This window comes from Canis lupus, chromosome 6, assembly GCF_048164855.1.
Source record: "Canis lupus baileyi chromosome 6, mCanLup2.hap1, whole genome shotgun sequence".
Lineage (NCBI taxonomy): Eukaryota > Metazoa > Chordata > Mammalia > Carnivora > Canidae > Canis > Canis lupus.
Genome location: NC_132843.1, coordinates 11,532,410 through 11,552,953, shown reverse-complemented (window position 1 = coordinate 11,552,953; position 20,544 = coordinate 11,532,410). Strand labels below are relative to the sequence as shown.

The window sequence follows — 20,544 nt, the reverse complement described above, 5'->3', positions numbered from 1 at the left end:
GGACGTTTTGGCTATTTGGAATCCATATGAGAATTTTCAAAGCTTCATGCTCCTCAAGCATCCATTTTTTCTCTAAACACTCAATATAGAATGGTAAGTGGTTCTGAGTTTTATCTACCAGGCATGAGAATGGTTCCCAGTGAGCTGTTTCTGTAGAGAACAGGGTTAAGTTGTTTCAAATCTCGAAGCAGGAGAGAAGAAATATAGATAAAAATAAGAGATATAAATAATCATAATACTAATATTTATGACCATTTGCTATATCTCATGCATTAATACTAACTGCTTTACAGTATCTTATTTGAACACTGCATATACATAAAAACATTTTATGGATTATGAAGTTGAGATTTAGAGTGGCTGGTATTCTTAATATCACACAGCTGTGTGTGACAGAGGATTTAAATGTGACAGAGGATTTAAACTCAGTTCTATTCTACTCAGAACACAGTCTCCTGTATATCATACTACCCTGCCTTTCAATAATTTTATTGCGTGTGTGTGTGGGGGTGTGTAGATAGACAGAGCCATGTGCCGATAATGTCCATTAGAAGGAAGAACTGTTACTAAAGAATTTTAATTTTATTTCCAGTGTAACATTTATTAGATCAATCAAATATTTACTGGGCTTTAATCCATGTTAAGATTACAAAATTAGAGAAGTCCACGCACACTCATGGAAATCTAAACTATTATCATTTACACACTGACATTCAGGATCCCAGTGGAAGTTTATTTCAAACAGATATACAATAAGATTTAGCAAAACAGCAAGAGATAGACCCAGCTTAGTATACTAAGTGATCTTTCTGCTATAGAATCATCTGGATTCAGCCTTTTCTAACAATATACTTATCTAAAATATAGCTAACCAGATCACACACATACTGAGGTGTACTGCATAATTAAACTAAAATTAAAGAAGGAAAATTTAGCTGGGCTCATAAAAACCAATTATTGTGATTTAATCATGATTCCCTTATGGGTGAATAATCATTCTGTCAATTACTCTGATGTAATCATAATGCCCTAATAGATGTGTAACTATTCTGAAAACTTAAGGCACCCAGGGGTGCCTGGGTGGCTTAGTCAGTTAGGCATTCAACTCTTGGTTTCAGCTCAGGTCACGATCTCAGAGTCATGAGATTGAGCCCTGTGTCAGACTCCATACTCAGTGTGGAGTCTGCTTGAGATTCTCTCCCTTTCCCTCTTCCTGTCACCATCTAGCTCTAAAATAAATAAATAGGGCAGCCCGGATGGCTCAGTGGTTTAGTACTGCCTTCAGCCCAGGGTCTGATCCTGGAGACCCGGGATCAAGTTCCACATCCGGCTCCTTGCATGGAGCCTGCTTCTCCCTCTGCCTGTGTCTCTGCCACTCTGCTCTCTCTCTCTCCTCTCTCTCTCTCTCTCTCTGTGTCTCTCATTAATAATTAATTAATTAATTAAAAATAAATAAAGTAGATGTATTCTTTCTCCAAATCAACTTTAAACTGTATTAATATTTTGGGGATGCCTGGCTGGCTCAGTCAGTGAGCATGAGACTTTTTTTTTTAAGATTATTTATTTATTTATTCATGAGAGACACAGAGAGAAGCAGAGACATAGGCAGAGAGAGAAGCAGACTCCCTGTGGGGAGCCTGATGCTGAACTCAATCCCAGGACCCCAGGATCACAACCTGATCCAAAGGCAGACGTTCAACCACTAAGCCACCCAGGCGTCCCTGAGCATGAGACTATTGATCTCAGTGTTGTAAGTTCAAGCCCCATGTGGGGTGTAGACATTACCAAAAAAATTTTTTTAATATTTTATTTATTTATTCATGAGAGACGCAGAGAGAGAGGTAGAGACATAGGCAGAGGGAGAAGCAAGCTCCAAGCAGGGAGCTTGATGCGGGACTCAGTCCCAGGACCCTGGAATCACAACCTGAGCCAAAGGCAGATGCTCAACCCCTGAGCCATTCAGGTTCCTTAAAAAAAAATTATTTTTAATATAAAACTTCAATAAATAAGTAAAGAATATTAACATTTTTATAAATGTGAAGTACTGAGTTTAACAATAGTGTATCCTAAAAGCCAAAGTAAATGTATAAATTATATTAGCTATCTAGTAATTTTCATTTTATAGTAGAAGAGAAAATAGTAGCAGATCATTTTTCTATATATGAGGGAATAAACAAATAAATATTCCTTAGAAATGCAATGTAAACAAAAACTAAATTCCAACTGAAATCAAGAAATTTTTAAAAAGGTGCTGGTTGTAGTTAACTACAATACATGCATCAACAATGTGAGAAAGGGACATTGTGAGCCTGGGTGGCTCAGTGGTGTAGCATCGCCTTTGGATCAACATGTGATCCCGGAGTTTCGGGATCGAGTCCCACATCAGGCTCTCTGCATGGAGCCTGCTTCTCCCTCTGCCTATGTCTCTGCCTCTCTCTGTGTCTCGCATGAATAAACAATAGAATCTTTTTTAAAAATGTGAGAAAAGAGCATGTATTGGAACCCTACTGTGTCAGGCACTATGCCATGCCCCAGGATCCAGGGGTGACTAATTCATGTCCCTTTGGGACATAGTAGCCACCATGTAGTTGGGTAGACAAAGTTGGGTACTTATGTAAAAATAATTACGGCACCACGGCATAAGATGATATCTGTCATGTTACCCCACATAATTCTCCAGCTCTACTCCTTGCCACTTCCCTTCCCACCTTGTGGAATTCCAATCACATGTAATTCCTTGTACTTCCACAAACTCCAGGCATCTAATGCCTCAGTTCCTTCACAAGTACTGTTCCTCCCCTCTGCTCTCCCTCATCCCTGTTGAGCACATGCATATTTCCTCACTTCCTTAACTCTCAGTTCTTGAAGGCTTCCTCTCCTAAGGTCATCTCTTCTGGAAGATTTTTCTAATTCCACTAGGGTAGGAAGTCTATCAAACTATATTTAATGTATGTGTTTTCTTTTCTGTCTCCTGTACTGTGAACTATTGAGGGCAGAAGACGAATCTTTTGTCTAAGCACTCTCAGTACCTAGCAGAATTCTTGGCACAAGATAGGCAGTGAATAAATAACTGCTGAATAAATAAAAGTGGGAAATGTGGTATTGAAAAAAATCCTCAGGACTAAAGGACTACTTAGAGGTGGAAACAAATAAAAATGAAGAGTCATGGTGGCCAACTATTCACTGATTGGCTGAGGGCAGGGGAACTGCTCAGGAACTGGTGGGTGAATTCTAGGAGTGGGCCAAGTCTCTAAGCCCAGAAGCCTCCCCATGCCCATAGTTCAGTCAAGGGAGCTCTAGTTGAGTATTAGAAAGCAAGACCCCAAAGGCCATTTTCTTTTCTTTTTCTTTTTTTCCCTAAGATTTATTTATTTGAGAGAGAGAGAGAGAGAGAGGGGAGAGAGAGAGAGGGAGAGAGAATGGGTGGATGGGCAGAGGGAGAGAATTCCAAGCAGACTTCCTGCTGAGCACAGAGCCTCATGCAGACTCTATCTCACAACCCATGAGATCATGACCCAAGCCGAAGTCACAAATAACTGACTGAGCTACCCAGACACCCACCAAAGCCCATTTTCTAATATTATTTCTATCTACCTATTTTTCTGTTTACTCATAAATAGATGTCTAGAGTGATACTCAGTCAATGTCAATAGTAACTCAATTAGTGAGCTTTTTTCTTTTTCTTTTCTTTCTTATTTGTTTTTTTCTTTCCTTTTTTATAATTAGTGTCAAGAACTGTGAACATATGGATCTCTGGGTGGCTCAATGGTTTGGCACCTGCCTTAGGCCCGGGGTGTGATCCTGGAAACCCAGGATCGAGTCCCACATTGGGCTCCCTGCATGGAGCCTGCTTCTCCCTCTGCCTGTGTCTCTGCCTCTCTCTCTCTTTCTCTCTCTGTGTGTCTCTCATGAATAAATAAAATCTTTTAAAAAAAGATTATAGGGCAGCCCAGGTGGCTCAGCGGTTTAGCGCCACCTTCAGCCCAGGGCGTGATCCTGGAGTCTCGGGATAGAGTCCCACGTCAGGCTCCCTGCATGGAGCCTGCTTTTGTCTCTGTCTCTCTCTCTCTCTCTCTCTGTCTCTCATGAATAAATAAATAAAATCTTTTTTTTAAAAGATTATAAATAAAATCTTTTTTAAAAAGATTATAAATAAAATCTTTTTTAAAGAGATTATAAATAAAATCTTTTTTAAAAGGATTATAGATAAAATCTTTTAAAAAAAAGATTAGAGAAGCAGGCTAATCTTTCCCTCTATTAAAAAAAAAAAAGCATTCTTCTCCTTTGTTCTCTGGACTTGGCTATGATTTTGCCATAGCTTGCTAGTCCCTAATTATAATCCTCTGCTATTCCTGAATAAACTTATTTTTGCTTGTAAAATAACTAGCAGTTTTATTTTTAAGGTTAACATACTTAATGCCACTGAACTATATGCTTAAAAATGATTAATATGGTAAATTTCACATTACGTTTATTTTACCACACACATAGAAAATAATGAGATTTTACCCTACTCTCAAGCTAACAAGGTAACATGGATGCTGACAAGGCATGAGACTCCTGGGTCAGAGTCCAAGGACTTTATTACTCTCAGCAATGGCAAAGGCCAGAGCATGAGCAAATTCTTTACTGGTTTACTAACCCCCGATTCCCATAGGGAAAAATGAAAAGGGCAGTGAAACCTGCACAAACACAGGAACTTTAGCTTATGGACCTAAATACTATATAATGAGCATTAAGCATGTTGGCCCTTTACTCCAGAGGTAGACATTTTCTTTATTATATTGGATAGTAAGCTTGCCTGTCTTTTTCCCTGGAAGGAGACCTTCTTTCTACCTTTAAAGGTTGTTCACTGCACAAACATCCCTGAAAAGACAGTCTGGAACAAATGGAAGCTAGGCCTTGCTTGCAAGGTACACAGAAACATGACAGATCCATGGAAAACTATCTCCCAACAATCAACATACATTATTTCTACAAAAACAATAACTTTTTTCTTCTTTTTTTAAAGTGAGAACTGGGCTAAAGAGCAACAGATGTGAATCTCCAGTTTCATTTTATTTTTCTTTTTGATAATTTTATAGTAGTAGAATTTACAAATAACAAAATTCATCCGTTTTAAGAGTAAAGTTCAGTGAGTTTTAGTAAATTTACAGAATTGGGCAACCATCACCAAAATCCAGTTTTAAAACACTTCCATCACCAGAAAAACTTCCCTTATGCCAGTTTATAGTTAATCGCTGGTTACACCCACAGTCTAGGCAACCACTGTCCTGGCCTTTTTTCTCTACAGTTTAGGCTTTCCTAGAAACAAATGGAATCATATATTATGTAGTCCCGTATGTCTGGGATTTTTTACTTAGCAAGCTGTTTTTGAGATTCATCTATATTGTTGTATGATTCAACAGCTTGTTTCTTTTTATTGCTAAGAAATATTTCACTGAAAGATACAATGTTTTGCTAATCCATTCATCAATTAATGGACTTTGTCCAGTTTGGAGCTGTTGTGAATAATGCTATCTTGAATTTTTAAAATATATTTGTTCTTATATAGTTAACCACATTTGGTCTCACAGATAACAAGGTTTGAAATGCTGACCAAAAAGTATTGATATCTAACACTTACATAGTACTTACTGTTTTCCAAGTAGTATTATAAATACTTTATATGTATTAACTTCTTTATTCCTCACAACACTCTATAAGGTAGGTACTATTATTATTACCCATTCACTAATTACCCATTATTATTATCCATTCACTAATGAGAAAACTGAGCTATAGAGTTCAGTAATTTGCTCAAGTATATACAACTAAAATGTTAGATATTGTGGTAATTATTTCACAATATACATAATTTAAGTTATTATGCTGTACATTTTTCCTGTTTTCTCTTTTCTTTTTTTTTTTTTAAAGTAGGCTCCATACCCCACAAGTAGGCTTGAACTGACAACCCTGAGATTAAGACCTGAGTTGAGATCAAGAGTTGGTCTCTCTCTTAACTGACTGAGCCACCCAGGTAACCCTGTATGTATGCTGTACATTTTAAACTTCTACATTCTGTATGTCAATTATATCTCAATAAAACTGGGCGGGCGGGGTGGGGGGGGGGAGATAGTGTTAGAATGAGGATTCAAATTCAGATAACCCAGATCCAGAGTTCATGGACTTAACCAGTATACAGTATTTGCTCACAACTAAAACAATCCACTTGTGATAAAATTCTGTAACTTCTTCAAATCTTTTAATAATGTAGATATCAGGTTTACATTTGGGGCAGGCATATGTATTCAAGTATTAATTTGATTATATTCTTTGTTTCCTTCTCTCTCTCTCATACTCTGAAAGTCCCTTTCCCTTTCTCCCCCAGGCCACTCTGAAACAAAAAAACAAAGACGCAAAAACAAATCTTCAGACTTAGCAATTTCAGGTACAAGCTTATAAAGCCAGCTTTTCCTATCCCACCTACTAGATAATACTGAGCCTAGAAAAGAGGAGGCAAATGGCAGGGTAGCCACTAGAGCAGGAGAGCAAGGACCAATAGGTGGAATGGCGTGACCCTCAACCCAGAAGGAAATGAGCCTTTGGCACAAAGGACACATTTGGGGGTACCTGGGTAGTTCAGTCGGTTAAGCGTCTGGCTTTTGATTTCAGCTCATGATCTCAGGGTGGTAAGATGGAGCCCAGCATTGGGCTCATGCTGGGGATGAAGCCTGCTTGAGATTCTCTCTCTCCGTCTACCTCTCTTGCCAAAACAAAACAAAACAAAACAAAACAAAAGTGTTGTATAGTTCTATTTACATAAAGTACTTAGGTTAAATTCACAGAAAGTAGAGGGACCCTGGGTGGCGCAGTGGTTTGGCACCTGCCTTTGGCCCAGGGCGCGGTCCTGGAGACCCGGGATCGAATCCCACGTCGGGCTCCCGGTGCATGGAGCCTGCTTCTCCCTCTGCCTGTGTCTCTGCCTCTCTCTCTCTCTCTGTGTGACTATCATAAATAAAGAAAAAATAAATAAATTCACAGAAAGTAGAATGGTAGTTGCCAGAGGCTGGGGCAATGGGGTAGGGAAAATGGGGAGCTATTGTTTAATGGGTAGAAAGTTTCAGTTGGGGAAGATGAAAAGTTCTAGAGACAGATGGTGGTGATGATGGTACAACAGTGTGAATGAACTTAATGCCACTGAATTATGCAACTTAAAAATGGTTAAGATGGTAAATTTTGTGTTATGTAAATTTCATATACTTTAAAACATGACTTCTGATTCATCACTGTTCAGCATGGACATCCCTCAATTCAGCAGTCCTGGACATCAATAACCCCATTCTTCATAACAGAGATGGGGGACTCATGGAACTTGGCCACCTTGGGCAGGTGATAGAGCATGAAGGGAGAACCATACCCCTTCCGGGGAGGAACTCAACAGTCTCAGCTGGGAATCCCTTGGTGAAGACAGCAATAGACATACCATTATCACACCTGGTTTTCATCAGTGTATACATACTATGTTTCACCTTGTACATAGATATCCAATAATAATAAATGAATGCACTGTACTATTGCACAATCTTTGGTTACCCAGTCTCTAAATACTGAGACATGGATGTTTCCAGTTATTTTTCAAATCAGGGGTGTCTGGGTGGCTCTGTCGATTAAGACCTTTGGCTCAGATCAGGATCCCGAGGCCCTGGAATCAAGCTCCAAGGCGAGGGGGTTTGCATAGCAGTGAGTCTGCTTTCTCCTCTCCCTCTGCCCCCCACACTTGTGCTTACTGTCTCAAATAAATAAATAAAATCTTAAAAAAAAAAAAAAAAAAAAAAGCCTGGAAGTCAGGGTTAGGAATTAGGAACATCTTTATTTTCAACCCAGCTCTTTTATTACATTTATATATGTTCCTTTCAGGGTCCCTTTAACCTCTCTGGCTCTGTTTTTTTACAGTTCCCCTAATAGGGTGGGACTGGAAAAGTGGTTCTCCTTCCTTGCTACACATTAGAATAGCTTAGGAGTTTCTAAACTGTACTCAAGCTCAGACCATATTTCAGGACAATTACCTCAGAATCTCTGGGCATGAGACATGAGTGTTTCTAAAAGCTCCTAAATGACCCTAATGTGCAGCCCAAAGAAAAAATAATGTCTTAGGTCTCTTTCTATTCTAAAATGATGAATGCCTCTGAATTAAAGAGCGAGCTATAAATATTTTGCACAAATAAAGGTTTTCCTTTTCAATTACCTCCTTGGAAAGTATTTCCCCAGAAAGGGACTATAAATCAAAGGGTATTTTTTTAAAGACTTTATTTATTTATTTATTCATGAAAGACACAGAGAGAGAGAGGCAGAGGGAGAAGCAAGGAGCTCAATGCGGGACTTGATCCCCAGACCCGAGATCACACCCTGAGTTGAAGGCAGACGCCCAACCGCTAAGCCACCCAGGCGTCCCTAAAGGGTATATTTTGTGAGATTGCTATTTGGAATAATTAGGCTGATCTACAATGCCATCTACCAAATATGAATATACTCCTTCATTGCCACATCAATATTGCAATACAGAATTTTTATTTATTATCAAGTTAACAGATGTGAAATATATCTCATAGCTATTTTTAAGTGCATTTTAAAAATTCTTGGGATCCCTGGGTGGCGCAGTGGTTTGGCGCCTGCCTTTGGCCCAGGGCGCGATCCTGGAGACCCGAGATCGAATCCCACGTAGGGCTCTCCCGGTGCATGGAGCCTGCTTCTCCCTCTGCCTATGTCTCTATCTCTCTCTCTCTCTCTCTGTGTGACTATCATAAATAAATAAAAATTTAAAAAAAAAATTCTTTGTGAGACTGGACATTTTTTCAATGTTAGCTATTTGATTTCTCTCTGTGAGCACTATCTTTTGAGCTTTGCCATGGAGATTGATAATCCTTCTTGAGATCATTATTAATCTTTTAATATAAAATAAACAACATAAAATAGCTACCATTGAGACCTACCATGTGCTACTGTACCATGCTTTACATGTATTTTATTTTTTAAAAAAATTATACAAGGCAGTTATTATTCCCACATTATAAATGAGAAAGCTAAGGTTCAAACAGGTTAGGCAAGTTACCCAAAGTCACATAGCTAATAAATAACGGAGCTGGGATTTGAATCCACCTCCATGTAGCTTTCAAGGACTACCCTCTTTACTGGACAGGTAAACATTCAATGCCTGTCCTGTTCACAGTACATGCTGACGTTTTGCACCATGTGATTCCTGCTCTCTGACCCACAGTGATGGGTCATTTCAGACCCAAAGGTAAATGATGAATAATATATCCTGGTCAGCAACCTGTGGTGAGCCAAGCCACATTAGAATAGCTTAGGAGTTTCTAAACTGTGATTACATTCCTCTGTTGAGAATTTGAATTTGGAACCGTTGAGTGTTGATGCACTGAATAGAAGGAGCAAAAGTGAAAAAGGCTGAATGAAGAGTTGTCTTGTGTATACTGGAGTCAGAGGAGCCAATGACAACCTGAAATTATGAGGAACTAGAAACTAGGGTTAGCAGAGAAAGACAATTGGTAGAGAGAAAACTAACTAGATGTGCTTAAAGAAGTAGAGACCTAATCAGAGAACAATCATTTGGCCCATGAGAGAAAAACCAAAGAGTCAAATACCTGAAGCTACCTCTGTTTTCAGCAACTCTCCAGTTTAGATGCAGTTCATGTATATCCCTAACATAGGTATCCTCTTTCTTGAGCTAACTGGTCTGTGTCTCTGTACCTTGCTATCAAACAAGTCAAAATAAAACACTCTTTTAATTAAAATTTTTAAATATTCTGGATATTAAGTTTTTATCTGTCATATTTATCATAAAATGTTTCCATTTCAATTCTTTCCTTGTTTGCACTACATTTTGACTTTTATAAAAATGGAACCATCAATCTTATAATCAGTAATACTTTCACTGGTCAAAAACTTACATTTACAGAAACTATAATGACAGAGAGCAGAGAGTGATTGCCCGAAGATGGGGGAGGTAAAAAGTGGGAGGAGTCGGGAATGAAGCTTTAAAAATGGCCATGGAGAAACTATGGGGGTGATGGATATGTTTAATATCTTGAGTGTGGTGAAGATTTCACAAGTATACACTTGTCAAAACTTATGATATTACACATTTTTAAGTATGTGTGGTTTATTGCATGCCGATGATAATTTAAACTTTTTTTTTTTGAAAGGCTCCATGCCTAGTGTGGAGCCCATTGTGGGGCTCAATCTCACAACCCTGACATCAAGACCTGAGCTGAGATCAAGAGCCAAACGCTTAACCAAATGAGCCAACCATGTGCTCCTAAACAATTTGTTAAAACAAATACTCTTCTTTCCAGTTAAGATACTTATACAATTCTATTTCATTCAACTCATTATGCTTTATGCTTAACTGGAACTCACCTGCAATTTATTGTGGTTTATACTATGAGAACTTAATCCAAGTTTATTTTTCTCAGTTTTAATATTCTTTTTCAACTACATTTTATAAATAGTTCTTTCACCATTGTTTATTACACTTAGGAAGTCATGCGCTGAAAACCCTATGGTCTTCAGTCTATTTCTATTAATATTTTTCATTCCTTGGCCAATTTTTCTATTTTTAAACCTAATACTATCTGCTTTGGAGGTCCGGAATTTTATTCTGTTGTGATATTTGTAATGTTTTAAGTCATGTAAAGGATTTTACATTAGGCAAAGGAGCTAATGTTAGTACACACACACACACACACACAGTTGTTCTTGTATACTTAAATGAAATAAATTTCGTGTAACTGTTATCCAGCCACCACAACTACCTGTGTACCGAGAAAATTTTCATTCTGGACCTAGCAGGCCACACAGAAGTCTGATAACATACACCTGGTTGCGTTTCAACACAGGACTATTTTCATCATTCAACCACTTCCTAAGTTGCCTTTATTGTTTTCTACTAACTTTGCCTCAAAGTTCTTGAATAAGGTTTACAGTTTTAACTTAGGTTTAATTGGGCACATATGACATGCCCAGGACTGTGAAAGGTAATAGGAATAAAAACAGAAGGTGGCATCCTTGGGAAGTGTATGTAATTCATATCATGGCTCTTCTTCCTGAACTGAAGCAAGTAATAAATTATGTAGCACAAAGTAAGACACTGAAGAATACTGATCTTAAAAAAGTCCCTTTAACTTCAGGTTCTTTGGTCTTTCAGGGATTATTGGGTAGTGCTGCCAGACCAGTGCTTTAATGCTTTCCTGAATTGGCCCTCCACAGTGTAATGCAGAAGGAGGTGTTCGTTGTTACATATGGACAAGTTATACAAAATTGAAACTGCTGATAGAAATTACTTTCATGTACCATTATTCCTTCAGGAGAAAGAAGAACTCAGAATCAAAAGCTGTCATATAGGTGGCTGGCAAAATAGATATGGCCCTGAGGCACCGATTTCAGTGCAATTAACCCTTTCTGGAAAGTCTGCAAGAGACCATAGAGTCTCTTTTCCTGGAAAAAAACAAAACAAAAAAAAATTAGTCAATATTTTGGGCAAATATTCCCACTCCAAATTATTAATACTATCATTTTTGTCAATAATTAGCATGCTTCACCAATCAATATAGTATAGAGGCTGAAAGTTCAGGCTTTGAAGTCATTCTGACCTGAGTTAGATTCCTGACCCTTCTCTTTCCCACAGTATGACCCTGAGCAAGTCTTATTAACCTCTCTAAGCTTCAAGTTCCTCTTGAAAAAGCAGAGAACAGTCCAAAGTGATTTAATATTTTTCAGTGTAATAGGATGTTAAGTATGAAGTTCAGGTTATCCCAGAATTTTGGCAGATGTCCCAAAGGCTGCGAGCATCAGTTGTCAGAAAACCTATTCAGAATGTGCTACACAATCATGAGATCAATTTTGTGATCCTCTACTTGATGTTGCACGTTAAGAATTAGAAGACATAAGGAGATAAATCACTAGACCTGAAAGACTAGAAAAACCAGCATACAGAATTCTTTGTTTTTGTTTTTGTTTTTTGTTTTTTATTTATGATAGTCACATAGAGAGAGAGAGAGAGAGAGAGAGGCAGAGACATAGGCAGAGGGAGAAGCAGGCTCCATGCACCGGGAGCCCGACGTGGGATTCGATCCCGGGTCTCCAGGATCGCGCCCTGGGCCAAAGGCAGGCGCCAAACCGCTGCGCCACCCAGGGATCCCTGTTTTTTGTTTTTTTTTTAAGATTTTATTTACTTATTTGACAGAGAGAGAAAAAAAAAAGTGAGCAAGCAGAAGCAGGCTTCCCACCAAGCAGGCAGCCCCATGTTAGGCTCCATCCTAGGACCCCAGGATCATGGCCTGAGCCAAAGGCAGATGCCTAACCAACTGAGCCACCCAGGCACCCCTCATTATCTCTTTTAATACCATTTCAATCATTGTCATTTCTATCTTGTTTTGGATTTCCTATTAAATATACAACAGAACCTCAATATATCCTTCATGGCTTTTGACAGCTTTTTTTTTTTAAGATTTTATTATTTATTCATGAGAGATACAGAGAGAGAGAGGCAGAGACACAGGCAGAGGGAGAAGTAGGCTCCATGCAGGAAGCCCCACGTGGGACTCAATCCCAGGACTCCGGGATCACCCTGAGCCAAAGGCAGATGCTCAACCGCTGAGCCACCCGGGCATCCCTGACAGCTCTTTCATATTTTTACTTTTTGTCTCTTTGTGCTGCATCTTGGTGAAAGCTTCAGCACTGTCTTCTAACCTACTACCTCAAAATGTCCATAACTATAATGGTCATTTCCTACCATCACCATACCCACTCTTCAAGTTATTTCTCTTCTGTATTCCTTATCTCAGTGATTGGCATTACCATCTGTCAGAAATCCTGATTCCTTCTTCTCCCAGGCTCACCTTCTATTAATCCTCTATAGTATTATCAGGGGATTTTAAAAAACACTATTACTCATTAATACTCATTAATCCGGTATGTAAGACAGATCAGTGGTATCCCACTGACCTTCAGAAACTGCTTACCCATTAGGCCTCATATTTTTGCCACCTTCTAGTTCTTCATTCATTCAATATGTATTTTTATTTATTGAGTGCCTATAATGTGTTAATTACTGTTCTGGGTCTTTGGGATACTAGAGTAAACAAAACAATCCCCAAACCTTGTATTCATAGAACTTGGGATGAAAAGTAAGCAATAAAAAAGTAAGTGAAGTATATCATATGTGAGAGGTAATAAATGCAGTGGAAAAAATAAAGCAAGAGAGGAGAATGCTGGAGGTGGAAGATGAACAAGGAAATCTTAAATGACCAGAGCAGGCATTACCGAAATGGTGATATTTGAGTGAAGACTCAAGAGAGGTGGGGGAGAAAGCAATAAAAACATTAGAAGAAAGATCACTGAAACCAAAAGGATCAGCCAATCCAAAGGTATTGAAGAGGGAAAATACCTTCTTCAAGAAACAGCCTAATCAAGATGGTTGAGCAACTGGTGAAAAGTTCCTTAAGTCTGATCTTTTGGGAGCTTTATAGGCCACTGTAAAGCATTTGGCTTTCATTCTGAGGTGAGACACCATTGGATGGTGTTGAGTAGAACAATAACATGATCTAATTTCTATTTTAGAAGGATTACTCTGTGGCTGTGGAGACTAGAATTTAAAGGAACATTGAAAGTAAGGAGACCAGTGAGAAGGCTTGATATTTTACACTAGGATAGCTGTGGACATGGTCAGATTGATATGTCTTGAAGGACTTAACCAATAGGTTTGGCTAACTACTGTTCTAGACCTTGGAGGTGGTTTGACTGAAAGGGTGGATGAGGGTCAGGAAAGAAAAAGAGGTGGCAAAGATGAGTCAAAGGCTTTTGGCCTGAGCAACTTAAAGGATGGAATGCCATTAACCTAGATGGAGAAGATGTAAGGAAGAACAGATTTGATAGGTAAGGTCAGAAGATCAGTTTGGGAATCTGAAGGTTTAGATGCCTAGCAAACCTCCTTCAGGAGATGTCAAGTGACTATATCATGAGTCTGGAGTCTGAGCATGGGTCTTGGCTAAGATACATACTTGAGAATAATCAGTGTCTCAGTACTATTTTAAGCCATGAAAATGGATGAGATCAGCTAGGGAAGGAGTGTTAACAGAAAAAGAAGAGAGACAAACACTGAATCCTGAACAACTCTGAGGGATTGGGGAAATGAGGAGAAATTGGCAAAGGAATCTGAAAAGTAGCCATAAGGAATGTGCCATAAGGAACCAGGAAAACTAGGAGAGTGAGGCATCCTAGAAGGGAGAGAAAAAAGTGTTTCAAAAATGAGGAAGTGGTCACCCTGTCAAATCTGTTTGAAGACTGAGAATTGGCTTTAATGAAATGGATGACAACACCGGTGGTGACCTTGATAAGCAAGCACACGGTCAATGAAATGGTTGGGGGAAAAGGCCTTATGATAGAAGACTTAAGAGAGAATTGGAGCCAGCGAGTACATGTGACTCTTAAGGAGTTTTATAAAGGGCAACAAAAAAATAATAACTGGAGGAGGAAAGTGCACCAGGAAGAGGGTTTTTTGTTGTTGTTTGTAATATATTAATTTTCTATTGCTGGTGTAACAAATTACCACAAGTCTAGTGGTTTAAAACAACATAATTTAGTTATCTTACACTTCTATCAGTTAAAATTGCAACTCGGATCTCACTGGGCTAAAAATGAAGGTGTCAGCAAGACTATGTTCCTTTCAAAGGCTCTAGGGGAGAATCTGTTTTCTTGCTTTTCTAGCCATGAGGTCACTCACATTCCTTGGCTCACGGCCCCTTCCTCCACCTTAAAAACCAGCAACATTGCATCATTCTGACCATTATTCCCCAGTCACATCCCCCTCTGACTGCCTTATTCTGCCTTGCTCTTCTACTTTTAAGGCCACCTGTGATTATACGGGGCCCTCTGGGATAACACAGGAAACTCTCCCTATTTTAAGGTCAGCTCATTAGTAATCTTAATTTCATCTGCAACTTTAATTCCCCTTTGTATTGTAAAGATATTCACAGGTTCTTTGGATTCGGATGTGGATGTCTTTGGGGAGCCAACACTCTGCTACATATAGGCTACATTACTGCAGACCTGTTGATGGAAATAATCCAATAAAAAGAAAGAGAAAACTTGGTGACGCAGGAGAAGGTAGAATCATTGGAGTGACATGAGTTAGCAAATGGAGGAACTGGTTTCCACAGGAGCAAGGAGGGGACTTCCCCTATTTAACAGAAGGAAAGGGAGAAGACAACATACTGGGACAGATGCTTAACACAACTAAAGTTGATGTCTCTCTGAGAAATTTACAAGGACTATCTCACCTAATGCACACAATGAATGACTAAAGTAGATGCTATCATTATTATGCCCTTTTCTAGATAAGAAAACTAAAGATTTGGCTGAAATAAGCCTAAACCATAATTTTTCCTTTAGGTGTTGGTCTTATTTGGGAGTATTAAAAAAAAAAAAAAAAAAAAATCTGCCTCACAAGATTAACTCAGCAAATGTAATTTGGTCACTATATTCATTCATTAATAAATTATTTTTAGTATCATGAGGCTATGCATTTCAAAACAGTTTAGGAACTAATATTTGTCTTTTAATCATTGGAGCAGGGGTAGCCCAAGTGGCTCAGCAGTTTAGTGCCGCCTTCAGCCCGGGAGTGATCCTAGAGATCCTGGAGCCTGCTTCTCCCTCTGACTGTGTCTCTGCCTCTCAATCTCTCTGTGTGTCTCTCAGGAATAAATAAATAAAATCTTAAAAAAAAAAAATCATTGGAGCAGTATTTCTTTAATTAATTACCAAGATCAGGTAATTTTCTAGAAAATTCTTACTTATTCTGTTGCTATGGTTTATTCATATTCTCTTTTCTTGAATCTTGTTTAGTATTTTAATTTTCCTAAGCATTTATCTTTTTTTTTCAAACTTATTAGTATAGAAGTAATAACTTCCCCAAACACTCTTTAAAAAAAAAAAAAAAAAAGATTTATTTATTTGAGAGATAGAGGAAGTGTGCATGCAAGCAGGGGAGGAGGGAGCAAAAGGAGAGGGATAGAGTGAATCCTTGAGCAGGATGGCTCGATCGCAGGACCACAAGATGATGACCTGAGCCTAAACCAAGAGTCAGTCATTTAGATTGAGTCACCCAGATGTGCCACCCCCCCCAATTTTCTTAATTCTACATTGTTTCTTTTATCTTGTACATCATTCCTGAATTTAAAAATGACTATAATTAATTTTTAAAGGAATTTTTCATGTAGAACTTTCTATACCCTTTTAATACACTTATTTGTAGTTTTAAAGCTTTTAAAACTCATTTCTATGCAGATTAATTTAAAGGCCCTAACTTCATTTAAAAGAATGGAGCTCCTCCTACTGTTTTCCTGGATTAATGCTAATTTGTTACATCCTAGTTTGTGTAGAAAGGATTAGAATTCCATTTATGTAAGCAAAACCAAAATGTTAAGACATGTCTCTTACCATTCAAAAGTTTCTTACATGCAATAAAAATTGCAAGTGATTACTAGGAAATTACCTGCTTTGGCAGGAAATACCAAAGATTAATTCAACCATGCTTCCTGTTGTTTGGGTAAGGAGTTTCCCTTCTCGAACCAGAGAGCACAGAATTGTTATTAAAAAAAAAAAAAAAAAGGTGGGCTTTGCGTTAGGCCATTTATCAGCTATGTGCATTTGAACAAATAACCAGTTACCAAATGTTTACTGGCACTCATGGACAATTAGGCACTATCCTAGCAGTTAGGGATACGTGAATAAGAAATACCGACCCCTGTCCTCCCTTCTGTCCTACCCTTGGACAAGCAGAGACATGAGTTATGATCCTGGTTCTTTTATTACCCTTTTGGTAACATGGGCAAGTCATTACAGTAGTTGAGCTTAGTTTTCTATTTGTGAAATGGAAGTAATAATACCTACCTCACAGAGTTGTTGTAAAAACTAAATGATAAAAATACTTAGGTAAAAATACCTAGCATATAATAGGTATGTACTAATGTGAGCTCCTTTTCTTTCTCCTTTTAGATTCTTCTGGTCTCACAAAAACACCTCACTTTCAGGCAAGAGCAATAGTATCCTTTTAATAAATCTAGTACCGCACAAGAATCAAATACTATATATTCAGTTTTCTCAACCTCAGCACTACTGACATTGTGGGCCGAATAATGCTCTGTTCGTAGGGTGCTATCCTGTACATTGTGGAATGTTTAGCACTATTCCTGGACTCTATGCACAAGATGCCATTGGCAGCTCCCTGGTTGTGAAAATCAAAAATGTCTCCAAGCATTGCCAAATATTCCCTCAGGGGAAAAAGTTACCCCTGGTTGAGACCTCTGCATTAGTGGATCATAAACTCACATGTAGTGGGTCTTAAGGAACATTTTTAAAAGTTAAATGACATAAAATTGAAATAGAATAGAAATCTCAGAAAACATCACAGATACTCAAGTATTGCTTAGTGATATGAATTTCTTACAGGGTTTTTAAAAGAATTTATTTACTTACTTACTTACTTACTTACTTATTTATTTATTTATTTATTTATTTATTTATTTATTTATTTATTTATTTATTTATTTATGAAAGAGAACATGAGTGGACGGAAGGGGCAGAGCAAAAGAGAAGTAGGCTCTCCACCAAGCAGGGAGCCCAACGTTGGGTCTGATCTCAGGACACTGAGATCATGACCCGAGTCGAAGGCAGACGTTTAACTGACTGAGCCACCCAGGCACCCCTTACAGCGAGTTTCAATCAAGTTTCAAAGCCACTGTTCTGTACTTAAGACATTTCACATAAACTATCCCATTTAATCAGAAAACTCTATAAAGTAGGCAGGACAGATGTTATGCCCATTTTACAAATCAGAAAATTGGGGCTCAGATCAGCTGAGGGACCAGTTCTCAGTGTTACTTAGTAGGCTAAAGGAAGAATATGAAGTAGAACCCAAGTCTCTAAACTTCTAGTTACAAGGTAAAAAGGAGATTGTTACCTGAGAGCCAAGATCTCTTGTGGGGTTCAGAAGAATAGAGACACCATGGAGTCGTAGGTCTTTGGCAGTGGGTCCAATCATTAAAACTAGGTATCAATACATTAGATGGAAGTTTGAAAAACATTTCATCAAGATTTTTATTTTCCACACTGGCTTGCTAAGTTTTGTATACCCAGAGTCACTTATGGAATGAATAAATGAATGCACACTGACCACACAATTCTTGTTCATCTTCAATCACCAAGTTCCTCTGATCACCCTCAGACCATCAAGCATGTTCCTCCATTTGCTTGGAATCTCTTCTCTCTTTTCCCACTGACTTTTTTAATTCTTAATTTTTTCAATTTATTTTTTTAAGATATTTATTTCGTTATTCATGAGAGACACAGGCAGGAGAAACAGGCTCCTTGCAGGAAGCCTGAAGTTCAACTGGATCCCGGGACTCCAGGATCACACCCTGAGCTGAAGGTGGCGCTAAACCGCTGAGCCACCAGGGCTGCCCTTATTTTATTTTATTTTATTTTATTTTATTTTATTATTTTATTTTTTTTATTTATTATTTTATTTTATTTTATTTTATTTTATTTTATTTTATTTTATTTTATTTTATTTTATATTTTTTCCTAATTTTATTTTTTAAAGTAAGCTCTATGCCCAATGTGGGGCTTGAACTCATAATCCCAGATCAAGAGTCACATGCTCTGCAGAGGTGCCCTTCCCCACTGACTTTTAGAATCAGCTCTTCCATAGTTCTCTAGGGGCCATCTTCCACAAATTCCCCAGATGGGCTTATTTCCTTCTCCGTGTTCCTCCTAAAGGCCTTACCTAATTGTCACTGTAATGATCTGTTTTATAACTGTTCCCTAACACTCCCTGTGACTTTGCAACCCTTTCTACTCCATCTCCCTCCATCCCAGAGGTAGCAACTATGTCCTAGTTCAAAAAAGCATAAACCACCAATCCCACCACAGTGCTGAGAAATGCAGTTTCTGTGTAACACCTGTTGACTGAGTGGAAGGAAAGAAGACAAGGCAATCATCTGACACTATTGAGAACGCTACTGCTTCCTTTTGAGCTGAGAAGACTAAACTACCCATTTAAAGAAAAGGACAGTCGCTAGAAGGCTCCAGCGGTCGCTCCTCGCTCCGTGGTGGCAGGCCACCCCTCTGTGGAGGTATGAGTGCACTGCAGGGTGCTCACGCTGCTGCCCAAGCCAAACTTCAAAACCAAACTGCAGTCCCCCCACCACTAAGCCAGCCAGAGCTGGCCCTATCCCTGCGTCTTAAGCCCTAAGCTGTCTAGTTCTGTGTCCCCATGTGGTCAGAGTTACTCAGGACCCCAGCTAAACAGAGGGCTTCACGTGCCCTAGAAGATTCTGAACCATTAGGTTGGAGATAAGGAACCAGTATTTTGTGTTTTTAACCAGTACCCCCAAGTGATTATTATCAAAACTTTAGGAAACTAAACATCTTCCTGTCACTCACTCTATGCAATTAGGGCAGTTACTTATTTTTCAGTGGTTTTTACTTCAATGTTTACCGTTGGGATATGCTATTGGTTAACAGATAAAATGTTCCTGAGGTCCTCAAACTCTGCTTTATTAATATTCAGAATATGTTATTCTAGAGGTTTTACCTTCTTTTTCGGCAGAGTAACTCAAGTGAGAGGCAAGGAACACAGGGCCACCCCCAAGGTCAGAGAACTTCTGGCCACGAGCCAAACTAGGCACTGAACCTGGTCAGTGCTGGGACGGCCTGGGCGTTTATCAGATCCAACTCACTCCTGTCATAGTGGAGATCAAAGGAGCTGAGGTGACCAGCACCACAGTCTTTCTCACCAGGCTTTGGACAGAACTGGGGAGGTCTTTCCTTTAACAAGATTCCTGGTTAGGAGCTGCCCAAGGAGGGACGCCTGGGTGGCTCAGCAGTTAGGCTCCTGCCTTCGGCCAAGGGCATGACCCTGGAGACCCAGGATCGAGTCCCACATCGGGCTCCCTGCGCGGAGCCTGCTTCTCCCTCTGCCTGTGTCTCTGCCTCTCTCTCTCTCTCTGTGTGTCTCTCAGGAATAAATAAATAAAATTTTAAAAAAAATCTGTCCAAGGAAAAGAGAGCTGAGAGAAAAACAGGCACGACTTTTTCACTCCTATTTTCACCAAGTCTGCATCACACTGAGAGGTCGGGGCCAGGTCTCGCTGGCCGCCTGTCTTCCCTCCTGGTCAAATCCAGTCTCTCCTTGTTAATCGGAGCTCTCTCTGGTGGGAAAAATTCCCACAGACGTTTCTGAAGAGGGAGGAAGTCTTCCATCATTCGTGACCTCATGAAGTCCGTCTGGGCCAAAAAGATAGTGGCCGCTTGGCTGAGGGCCCCGAAGACTTCCGAAGTTCCGCTGCAGGGTGGAAGGGCTGGGACTCTTCAAGCCGACCGTACAGGACGCACAGATAACACCTCGGGCCCCAAGGCCTCACGGGGAGAGACGCAGACTCGGGATGGGCGGGGGCGGGGGGCGAGGGGAGGGGGGAGGGGTGGGGA

The 20,544-nt window shown here is 39.3% G+C and overlaps 1 long non-coding RNA gene across 1 annotated transcript; it reads right to left on the bottom strand.

Annotated features, from left to right (window-relative positions):
* Positions 1–11,360: 11,360 nt before the first annotated feature.
* LOC140635008 (uncharacterized) lies at positions 11,361–19,781 on the bottom strand. Its single transcript, XR_012032360.1, has 3 exons — positions 19,652–19,781; positions 18,017–18,102; positions 11,361–11,493 (listed from the first exon to the last, which is right to left on the bottom strand). It is a non-coding gene; the product is annotated as an uncharacterized lncRNA (long non-coding RNA).
* Between the last annotated feature and the right edge of the window lie 763 nt (positions 19,782–20,544).